Raw genomic sequence first — 12,602 nt, 5'->3', positions numbered from 1 at the left:
CTCTAACTGGAACCTGCTGTGTGATGAGTATTTACCTAATGTCATGTAACATATAACTCTCATTCAAATCAATCTAAAAAAATATATGATGCAACAAATATATGATGAAACTAATATATGATGAAACAAATACATGATGCCCTTTTAACACCAAAGCATTGGACATCATGACCCCAGCAGAAAACTGGGTCAGTAAACAGTAGAAAGCAAACTTTTACTTCAGTGTCTTCAAACTCAACGTTGACTGAACAATGTTTGAGCTGCTTGAATGGAGACGGATGGAGTTTGAGGCTGAGATGGGTGCACCTGAAAAGGTCTAAAAATTAGCGTGTACACCAGGTGTGATGTTTCCATCACTGCAGATAGAAATGGAGCCGTTCAGACCTGTTAACTGGATGCAGATCCCCAGATGTTAGTGGGTGTTATTGGGTTTGTATCCAGTGTGAAGCTGATGAAAGTCATGGTGTGTAGAATTGTGTTGTAGTCTGGACAGACAGAAACAGAGACCTTTGGAAACGATGACATGGACATCCAACGTGGCTCCTGATTGGGTCTTATCAGCCCCGACTACCACTGGTGAAACAATATGGATAATGCATTAAAGTGTTACTTTGTTGTCTTTGCAGCAGCTGTTGTTCAGTTCAGTTCTGTATTTTAACTCTACAACTGTCTTTGCTGTTCCTCCTTAAGCGAATTTACTTGAACTAACCAACTGAGATGAGACGATCTGCTTCCTGTTTACACATGTCATGTGATGTGGGTTTTCGGGTGTGTTCGTGTGGATGGAGATTATTTCTGATACAGATGGTTGTGATATAGATTGAATGTGGATACAGCCTGAGGAACTTTGTAAAGTTGTTGATGATGATGATGATGATGATGATGATGATGATTCTCTGTGGGTTTGTCACTACAACATGGGACAACTTTCAGATGACACATTTAAAATTCATTCACATATAAAATGTTGGTTAGTGCAGCTTCAAAGTGAGACTCTGACTGTTGACAGAAGAAATAACCCTCTGACAAATTGAAAGGCAAATTCATAAACAGGACAATGAGCATTTGCTTGGTTTGATATGCTCAGGTGTTGTGTTCCTACAGTCTAAGATGGTCTGGTATGACCTTCTGGTGGCTAATGCTAGCTAACTCTAGATTTCTGACTTCCTGACTCTACTATTCTGCTACACGTTAGTATTTATCATTATCATCATCATCGTCATCATCATCATCAGAGCTGCATTTGAACTACACAACTTAACAGCGCTGTGAACATTTGGTGTCACTATGGTTTTGGGAAACACTTATGTTTGGTTTGTATCATGTCAGTTACCAACGAAGTTACCATGATAGTTACAAGTATGTTTTTAATGGGATGTGATTTGATGACTCCTGTGTTTTTTTATTTTACACACACACACACACACACACACACACACACACACACACACACACACACAGTGAGTGTGATCAGAAACAGAATCAGAATCAGAATCAGAATCGCCTTTATTGTCATTATACATAGTACAACGAAATTTGAGCGCTGCTCCCTTGGTGCAAAACAATGCTAATTAAATAAAATAAATAAGAACCTAAAGAGAACACAAGAATTTAAAAAAATAGAGGAGGTATAAAAAGGCAAGTGATATGTACAGATATATTTACACGTGGTGTGAATGAAACCCGATTATTGCACATTAGGCCCAGTTTTATTGCACAGGTAATTGGAAGTTATGCAGTGTGAACGACCGGTCATCCGGATTTCTTTTTGTCTTTGTTGACTGCAATCATAGCCCTCGGGAAGAAGCTATCCCTGAGTCTGTTTGTCCTAGTTTTGTGTGACCTGTACCTTCGGCCCGACGGTAACAGGTCAAACAGGTGGTTACCGGGATGGGAGGGGTCCTTGATGATGTTACCAGCTCTGCTCAGATAGCGAGAGTTGGCTATGTCCTCCAGGCTGGGCAGAGAGCAGCCAGTGATCTTCTGGGCTGTGCAGACGACCCTCTGTAGTGCTCTCCTGTCAGCTGCTGAGCACCCCGCGTACCACGCTGTGATGCAGTACGCCAGGATGCTCTCTATGGTGGCTCTGTAGAAGGTCACCAGCAGCCTCTCCTCCAGGTTATTCCTCCTGAGCACTCTCAGGAAGTGGAGGTGCTGCTGGGCCTTCCTCACCACCGCCGAGGTGTTCGCAGTCCAGGAGAGGTCGTCCGATATCTGCACACCCAGGAATCTCATGGTGTGGACTCTTTCCACACAGTCCCCGTGGATGTAAAGTGGGGCCGGGTCCCCTCCGCCCTTCCTGAAGTCCAAGATGAGTTCTTTGGTTTTTGTGGTGTTCAGTTGGAGGTTGTTTGCCGAACACCACGCAGTCAGTCTTTTGACCTCATCTCTGTAGTTGGACTCATCCCCTCCTGAGATGAGTCCAACTACGGTTGTGTCGTCTGCAAACTTTATGAGGGTATTTGAGAGGTGTGTCGGGGAGCAGTCGGATGTGTAGAGAGTGAACAGTAGGGGACTCAGAACACATCCTTGTTGGGAGCCGGTGTTGAGTGTTATGGTGCTGGACAGGTGGGGGCCAAATCTGACAGTCTGTGAGCGGTTTGTCAGGAAGTCCTTAATCCAGAAGCAGATGGGGGTGGAGAGGCCCAGGTGGGACAGTTTCTGGATCAGGATCTCCGGGACGATGTTGTTGAAAGCCGAGCTGAAGTCCAGGAAGAGCATCCTCACGTAGCTGCCCGGGTGCTCCAGATGACTCAGTGCGGTGTGGAGCGCTATGGTAATAGCGTCCTCGGTGGATCGGTTTGCCCTGTAGGCAAACTGGTGGGGGTCCAGAGTGGGAGGCAGACAAGTCCAGATGTGCTGAGAGACCAGTTTCTCGAAGCACTTCATGACCACAGGCGTAAGTGCAACAGGCCTGTAGTCGTTGGGGTATCCACTGCTGTCTTCTTGGGGATGGGGATGATGGTGGAGGTCTTGATTGGCCCCACAGCTCACTGAATAATGTTCTCAGCCTGGGAGCTGATGAAACATTGATGAGGGAGAGCAGCTTAGTCCTCACACCGACTAACACGCACACAGGAAACACTCAAGCCCCTCCCCTCTGTCACCCCTCTATTATTCAACGCTCCACCCTCACACCCCTGCTTTGTCCACTAGGTGTGTGTACACACATACACACTTATAGTATATACTGTATAGTTGTGAGGACATGGTGCATCCCTAACCTAACTATCACTCACCTAACACACAGCAGCACCAGGCCTGTGTTGGTGTGTTTCCTCTCAGAGGGTAAAATATAAACATACTGATTTTTGCATTTTGCATCTGTCAATATCCCACAAATGCTGCTACTGTTGTTGTAAATATGTAATTTTTTTGTATCTATATATTTTGTACATTATTATATTGTTATTATGTATCTTTCTAAATATTTGTTATTGCAGTTTCTTGCAGCTTTCCTCTTCTCTGCACTGCCACTTGCTGCTGTAACACTGTGATCTTATCTTATATTATCTTATCTTGTCAGTGTGTTTACACAGATATTGTTATACTGTGATACACTGTTATAAACTGTTATACAGTTATACACTGTGCTATACCATGATACACACTGTGATACACTGTTATAAACTGTGTTATACACTGTTATAAGTAAGTAAGTAAAACTTTATTCATGGAGCACCTTTCAAAACCTGGGTTACAAGGTGCTGTACAATAAGCACATTTAACAAATACATAAAACATGAGATGAAATGAAGAAATGATGAAATGAATGAGATGAGTGAAAAATAATAAAAGCAATAAAAGTTACACAGGGGGAATCACATGGGACATGAAGTGCATCACATGGTAAAGTTTTTAGCAGCTTCTTAAAACAGTCGACTGAGATGATATTTTTTACTGTCAGAGGAAGACAAGTCCAGAGGGCAGGGTCAAGACTGCAAAGGCTTGGTCTCCTTTGGTTTTCAGGCTGGACCTCAGGACAACAGGGAGGCGCTGTTCAGCAGACCTCAGTGATCTCCCTGTAATCAGTGGACACAGTAACTCTGATGTGTGAGATGGGGCCAGCCCGTGTGCTGCTTTATAGGTGATTAAACGTAAGTTTTTAAAATCAATACGGCGCTCTGTGGGTAACCAGTGTAGATTTGCCAACACTGGAGTGATGTGTGACCTTCGCTGTGTATTAGTCTGGCAGCTGCATTTTGAACCAACTGGAGCCGAGACACAGATGAATGATTCAGGTGAATTCAATGATTCAGTGAACAGGATTGCAGTAGTCAAGAAGGGAGGAAACAAAAACATGGAGATTTTTTTCTAGATCTTGAAATGATAGTAAAGATTTAATTTTAGAGGAAACAGGATTGGACCAATTTATTTATGTGACATTCAAAATTCATATGTTGTTCAAACATTAACACATTAACTTCACTCCAAAACCAGACTGGAATTTATCAAAGATTTTACCTGAACAAGTTGTTTGCATTCTACTGTTTTAGGGGATAAATGGATATGGGTCTGTAATTTTTGGGAACCAGTGGGTCAAGGCTTGGCTTTTTCAAGAGTGGCTGAATAATAGCATGGTTAAAAAAAAAAGGTCTAAAAAGACAGAGACAAATTTCTAACTCAAACTTTGTCAAGTTTGACAACCACATATCATGTGTGAACAGCTGTGTAAACAGTCATGCACATGGAGAGGACTAGACCTCATGTTGAATATTGGCCGATACCATTTGCTAACTCTACCCTGTCCTGTCTCTTTTGAGAAGAAATACAATCCCAGAAAATAATAAACTATAATAGTAAACTTTATTTATTTTCTATATTTCTTAGATACATGATCCCCAAGACTGTGTGTGTGTGATGTATGTTTGGAATCAGATAACAGCAAACTCAGAGAGACCAATCCAGTTTTCTAGATGATTGAGGATGTTGCGGTCAGTTGTATCGAGTGCAGCGCTTAAGTCTAGGAAAATAAGGATTGATAATTGGATATCGGTCTGTAGTTGCTTAGCACACTGTAATCCAGATTTGATTTCTTCAACAGTGGTTTTACAATAGCAGTTTTAAAGGCATTAGGGAATATGCCAGTCTCAAGAGATGTGTTAATTAATTTTAGTACCACTGTGGAGACACTGCTGAAAACAATTTTTAAGAACTTTGTAGGGACAGGGTAGAGGTAGAAAGTTGATGGTGTAAGATCACTGATTATAAAACTCTTGTTAGTGAGTGATCTCACATTCAAAAGTGCCATATTGATATTCATGTCTAAATTTGAATGGGTGAAGGGTTTTGCAGATAAGTTAATTAAGTTCTTAAGACTGCAGCCAGCATTAGTACCTTAAGGAGCTTATAGTTCCCTATTTTCCCAATAGGACACTTCGCTCTTGTTTATTCTTGATAGTTATGTTGTTTAGCCCTGTGTAGTCAAAACAGGGGTGCAGAGAGCCATCCTTTTTCCCTACAAAGAAAAACCCTGCCCCCACTGGTGATGAAGAGGGATGGATAAGCCCCACTGCCAGTGACTCATGGCCTCCCTTTCTGGCCTAGAGAGATTGTACAGCCGACTGGATGGAAGGGAGGCTCCAGGGATGAGGTCAATGGCACAGTCATAGGGGCGATGTGGAGGTAGGGATTGGGCTCTGTCTTTGCCGAAAACCTCTGCCAGGTCATGGTAAATGACCATGGCAGGATGTATGTAGCATTTATAAAAGAAAGCTACTCCTCGCCATCGAACGGGAGAAGCTCAATATTGAATATAAAAGGCTTCTGATAAAGGAAACTAAGCTGGAGATCAAGAACTTGAGACTGATGTAAATATTCACTCCAACAGAGCAAAAGGTCATGGTTTGAACTGTGTTTAATTTTCTGTTCTCTCTCCATAACTTCAAACAATGGCTGAATAAAGATTGTTTAACACAATTTGAGCATGTGCTTTCTTAAAATTGAATAATACATGAGGTGGTAGGAAGGGGGTAGTCAAAGGTCACCAGTGGCATTTAAGTAAAGTATTTGTCGCTGTAAAGGTCCCTCACAGTCCTTCCATCCATTCTCTCCTGAAGAGCTGGCTTGACATCCTCCCACTACTCCATCACCAACAATGTGGGCTGTCTCTCCTGGCATATTATGGCAATAACGCGCAGGACGGCACAGGCAACCACAATGTTACATGCCCTGTCAGGACTTACTCTGAGGCCTTTCAGGCACTGGAATCTGCAAGGGTTAAAGCAGGAAGAGATTTGTTAGCCTGAAAAGTTGCCCTGCAAGCAATGTGAAATGTATATGAATTTTGAACCTGGATTTTAGTTGGCCAAAGATCATCTCTATCCGTGCCCTTTGCTCTGGTGTGGGCGCTGTTAAAGACCCTCTCTGCCTCAGTTTGTGCTTCTGGGTTAGGGGTTAGAAGGTATGCAATGCAGGCATAGTCCCTGTCCCCAAGCAGTACTCCATTAAACCCCCCTGCAGAAGAAAGTATTGGTCAGATATGCTGTGTATGACATTCCTACAGTTCAAGAGATCCCCCTCCACATATATTAGGACTGAAATTGAAGCAATGTGTGCCTAATGGCTTTTCAAACTATCTTTTTTTTTTGGAAATTAAAACGACCTTACCCCTGATTAGATTCATGAAATATACATGAAAACCCTTGGCTTAATATTCTCTTGCCTTCTGCAAACCTCTGTGCCAGTGAGGATGCTCGAAAGATCCTGAAATCATGGACAGAGCCTGGCCATTTTGCCTCGACATTGGAAATTGCCTAATTTCCAATGCAGATCATCTGAGCACAGAGGGTGGATTCAGGGATATAGCACACTTTGACTAGCAGAGCATTCATTTAAGATTGCTCAGTGTTGATGCAAAATATAAATTCCAATTCAGAGTTAAGTCCCTCTACGTGACAATGTATAGAGTTTCCCCTAATGTACATACCTGTACATTAAGATTATGGAAAGATTTCCTGTTAACAGTCTGCCTCCATTGGTCCACCTGGAGGCTGTATCCGAATATGGGTGCAGTCTACAGTACCTATGACATTGAGGAAACCTGAGGGAGTGGTTTAACTTAATACATACACGTCAGCCTGGAGGCTATTTTATATGTAAGTCTACTTTAACTGTCACATACCTGCTATTGCATAAAATTCCTCTGTGTTGGATGATGGCCAGGATAGGTGACGAAGATGTTTAAAAATAAGATAAGATAGCCTTTATTAGTCCCACAGTGGGGAAATTCACATGGCAAAATTGCTTCAGAGCAACATATACCCTCCTTATTTCATGGCATACTGTTGCTTTGGCCAGACACTCAGCATCAGCGACACTGTAGAGGAATGTCCCACAGGCTAAGAAGCATGATGCAATACAGATAGACTGCACTGTGGTCAGGGCTTGGCTTGTGTGGATTTGCTGAGGTATAGTTCCAGCAACACACATAGGTGCACTATGCTGGGCCTGCTGAACCGTTATCTCTCCCATAGATACTACTAGGAAGGCAAGAGGGTTTATTCTGTCCCTGAAGACAATTGGGGCTGGTGGTCCGAATGCCCTTTGAATTATAATGGCACCTTCCTCCACAGGGTCTTCATTGAATGGACATGCCATGATTGTGTTCTCTCTCCCTGTTTCTTTCACTCTGTATTAAATTCTGTCCCTCACACACTTTCTTTTTCTGTCTCTCTGTCTGACTCTCCATTCTGGTGCTGGTCTCACTCTGTACTGCTTAAATAGGCCTGATCTTAATTGACCATTGTTTTGTACCAACCAATCAGATACAGAGTAGGGTGGGTCTTTGTGGAATGAATGGTAAATGTAATAAGGCTTTTTTTATGCAACCATGTTCTTTTTAAAATTTCTGTTGTCAGTCATTGCATTTAATATTTGACCTTTGCAATATTGTTAAGGTTTTAATTTCTTTATTTTAGAGACAATGAAAATACGCAGACATGATTTTTATAGGTTTTATTATTTTTATTACATGACATGAGTAGTTTAAGTGAAGAAATTCATCTGATGGAACGATCTTTTGGGAGTCTGTTTCCACCCGTCGGACATTGTTTGAGACAAAGCTAAACTAAGCTTGACAGTTAGCCTGGTCCGGAGCGGACTTGTTCACTAGCATGAGTTACTCTGGAGAGGCATGTAGGCCTCTCCAGAAGCCTGAGTGTCGAACCATGCATCCTGAAGGGAACAAAGGAGAGGACTACATCTCCCTCCAAGCAACGGGCCCAAAACCACCCCCCACAATTCACACCTATGTGTTTGAGTTTGAAAGAAAACTCAGCACCGGCATTAGTCAAGGCCAGGCATTCTCAGCAGGGATTCCCGGTGACGTCACTTAGGTGATAAAAGCAGTGCTGCAACCCTCCTCCTCGCTCTTTACCGTGCGTCGTAGTTGCTGCAACAGCTGTAACTCCGATCGCTGAAAGGAAGCACCACACAAACATTTGGACATTTTTTTTTCATAGGCCTTTAGTCTTCAACTCACTGGACGAGCCAACAGACTGTTAACATTCGCTGAATGTACCGGATCCGAAGGAGACAGCCGCTTCACGCCCGCTGAGCCTTAACTTGCCTGCAGAAGGATGAAGGATTTTCCATCGGAGGAAATGGACCATGTTTTCCCTCCACCAAGTTGAAGAACAGCCGCCGTTATTCCTCACGGAACGAGATAACGGCCCCGCCAGCTTTGAGGACCGCGCTGAAGCCGCAACGGTGGATTACCACACATCAACTCAAAGTAAGAGGCTTGTGTCTGGGCAGATAATTAGTTAAGGTGCCGTTTAGTATCACTGATCGAACTCTCTGATGTAAATTGAATCAGGACAGCTGTGTCCTACACTGTTGTTGTTTTGTGATTACTATTATTTGTGGTTCTTATGGTTTACTGTTGTTTTATTGTTTGATGGACATTAGCCGCTAGTATCGGCACATTCCGTGTTGCTCTGCTAAAGTAGGGCTCGCTATTGTTCTTCTGTTTATCTTGGGTGTCTGGAGCGAAACTGCAGCATCTGTACACTTCGGTGTCGCTGCACAGCCTCGCTACTGTGAGTGAGCCAGTGAACTCCTTCTATAACCGGTTAAAGGACCAGTATCAGGCCTGACGAGTGTTAGCTCGCTGCCCTGTTACTGTGTGGTGAAGAAAGTGTTTACTGGACCTTTTGACGACTCACAGAACCCTGCTGCTCAGGTTCTGTATCTTTCTCTCTCCTCCTTTTACAGTTCCCTACTAACACATACACGTATGCACACACACACACACACACACACACACACACACACACACACACACACACATATACACGTGAAGCCCTTTGTGCTCGGATGGCGTGGCACAACCTGGACCACGTCCACGCCATCTTTCCACTGAAAGCATGTGGGAGGTCATACCTGGACTCCTTTGTCCCTCAGTCTTTGTTAAATCTCGTGCCATCTTAGACTCCACCTATGTGGTCTTGGCTGCCATCTTCCCACACACACACACGCACACACACACGCACACCTATACATGTACTCGTCCTGACACACACACACAAACGGACACACACGTTTACACATATCACATGCCTACTAGTTGCCTTGATTGTTAGATATAGTATTAGTAGTTAACGTAGCTGTAGTGAGAGTTTATTGATTTAAAGTAGCATTGATTACCATTGATGTTGCATTTGTTAATAAACTCTTCTTTTACTTTAAACAGTCGTTGCCTGTGATTATTGGTGCATGTGTACAGTGATAACAGCTGGTTGGGATGGTCAGCGCTCAAAATTCAACCTTCAGCGTTTACCTTATAAATACTAATATTTCCAATATTGACACTTATCAGTAAATGCCTTTGAGACTAATATCATAGTTTGACTGTCAGTCCCTGGTCACAGGGTGGTGCCCCGATCTTATTACATTTTAATAATAACTTAATGAATATTAATAACTACTTCAGTAATTATTAATAATTAACTGCCAACCAAACATTTGCTCCTACTATCCCCAACACTGTTATTGTCGTCGTTGTTGTTATTGTTCATGTTGTTGTTATTGTCATTGTTGCTTATTATTGTTGTTGCTTTTTGTTGTTGTTATTGATGTTGCTGTTGTTGTTGTCATTGTTGTCATCGTCATTGTCGTCATCATTGTCGCTGTTGTCATTGTTGTGATTGTTATTATTGTTGTTGTGGTTTTTGTCATTGATGTTGTTGACATTGTCATCATTGTTGTTATTTTCATCATTGTTGTTGTCATCGTTGTCATTGTTGTGATTTTTATTATTGTTGTTGACTCTGCCATGGCCATGCTAATAAAGTACAGGGTTCCTTGTGTGTCGGGGTCTTTGTGGCCCCCCAGAGTTCTACAAAGCCCGGCCTACACCCACATCCTGTGTGTGTTTGTGTGTCTGTGTTTGTTTCAGCTGTCCTGCAGAGCTCAATAAACTAATCCCATCTCCTCAGACCTCCTGCTGGCCCCCTCCAATCCTACTCTCCTTTCACACACACGCACGCACGCACACACACACACACACACACACACACACTAAATGAATCTCTCCCTGTACGCATCATTTGTTGATGAGCTTCAAACTGCATCTTACTTAACATGAAGGAAAAATGAACACAGATGAAAGCAGCTGCTGCTGGCCCCCTCCAATCCTACTCTCTTTTCACACACACACACACACACACACACTAGATGAATCTCTCCCTGTACGCATTATTTGTGGATGAGCTTCAAACTGCATCTTACTTAACATGAAGGAAAAATGAACACAGATGAAAGCAGCTGCTGCTGGCCCCCTCCAATCCTACTCTCTTTTCACACACACACACACACACACACACTAGATGAATCTCTCCCTGTACGCATTATTTGTGGATGAGCTTCAAACTGCATCTTACTTAACATGAAGGAAAAATGAACACAGATCAGATGAAAGCCATAAACTGTGATGTCATCAGTGACTTTAAAGAAAGTTGCATCAGCTTACCTGAAATAAGTGATTGTATAGAAACCTTAACGATAACCAAGTAATGATGAACAGGTGAATTCTGCAAAGCATTCAGTACAGAACTGACTCCCGGCATCATTAGAACAATTATTAATTCATTTAGATCATTGGAGTACTATGAGTTTATTAAATATGATGCCAAATTATTTTTGCAACAAGATTAAAAGCAGGGTCACATGGCATAACTGAAGAACAATCTGGATTGCATGCAGGAGAGACATCAGAACTAATACCAGATGTGTATTAGATTTAATTGATTAGAATGACCTCATTCCTGATGATAGTTTCATTTTGATCATTGATTTCTACTTGGCTTTTGATCCAGTCGAACCTGCATTCATCTTTCAGGTGATTCACTTCTGCCACTGTTCAGGACCACCTGGATTGTGATTTCCTCTATGGTATGTGGTTCCAGTGTTAAAAGTGAGTCAAACTGTACCACAGACTCTGAAGTCCACCTGGAATGATCAGGATGGTCCCTCCGGTCCTGGATCAGCAGGTGAAGTTCTCTTCTCGTCTTCTGAGGATCAGATGGACCAGAAATCATCATCACTGCTTAACCATTGTGTTTGTACTGTAAATTTTTCACAATTACAGAAAAATAAAACACTCCAGATTCAGTGTCTCTGTGTGTGACACTGACAGATTAAAAACACATCTGAGGTATTTGGACTCATATGAGTAGCACACAAGCTGCATCAGTTTGGTTAAGGTTTGTGCTCTGTGGTACTGGCTGCTGGACTGGACCTGGACTGTGAAGAGATGCAATGCATTATGAGGCAGTGATTACTTTGTGATTACAGCAACTTCTACACAGTTAACCACCACGTTAGCAGCTAAATGCTAAGGACAGCATGCTAACATGCTCAAAATTACAGTAGAGACCTGGTTTCTGTAGTCTTTGGTAATTAATATTAATAATTACCAAAGTAATTATTAATATTAATTAAGTTATTATTAAAATGTAATAATATCGGGGCACCACCCTGTAACCAGGGACTGACAGTCAAACTATGATATTAGTCTCAAAAGCATTTACTAAATGTTTACTATAAATTTACTAAATTTACTAAATTTACTAAATCAAACGTTAGCATGTTCACAATAACTCCTTATAGGTCCTAATACACACACACTGTAATATTATGGTGAAGCACAGTATGTATTACTCCGCGATGCTCCTGACTACAATAGCCGTAATGCTGCAAGCTGTGCGGCTTTGTAGTTTACCAAAGTCGTACTAAAACATTTTGACAGAGCGCCGTGAGCGCCGTGTACCACACAAAATCGCTTCAAGGTCAGTAAGCACAACCAGAATTAATCCATATATAAGGCGCTCTGGATTATAAGGCGCACTGTCGTTTTTTGAGAAAATTAAAGGCTTTTAAGTGCGCCTTATAGTCCGGAAAATACGGTACCTTAAATCAATAAACTCTCACTACAGCTACGTTAAACAACTAATTCTATTTTAAACAATCAAGGCAATTGGCAGGCATGTGATATGTGTAAGCGTGAATGTCCATTCGTGTGTGTGTGTTAGGACGAGTACATGTGTAGGTGTGTGTGTGTGTGTGGGTGTGTGTGTGTGGGAAAATGGCGGCCAAGACCA

Source organism: Trachinotus anak, unplaced genomic scaffold (genome assembly GCF_046630095.1).
Source record: "Trachinotus anak isolate AG129_WGS33_773 ecotype Australia unplaced genomic scaffold, CSIRO_AGI_Tana_v1 ptg000042l, whole genome shotgun sequence".
NCBI lineage: Eukaryota > Metazoa > Chordata > Actinopteri > Carangiformes > Carangidae > Trachinotus > Trachinotus anak.
The sequence above is the reverse complement of the archived record's forward strand: the minus strand, read 5'-3'. Positions refer to the sequence as shown.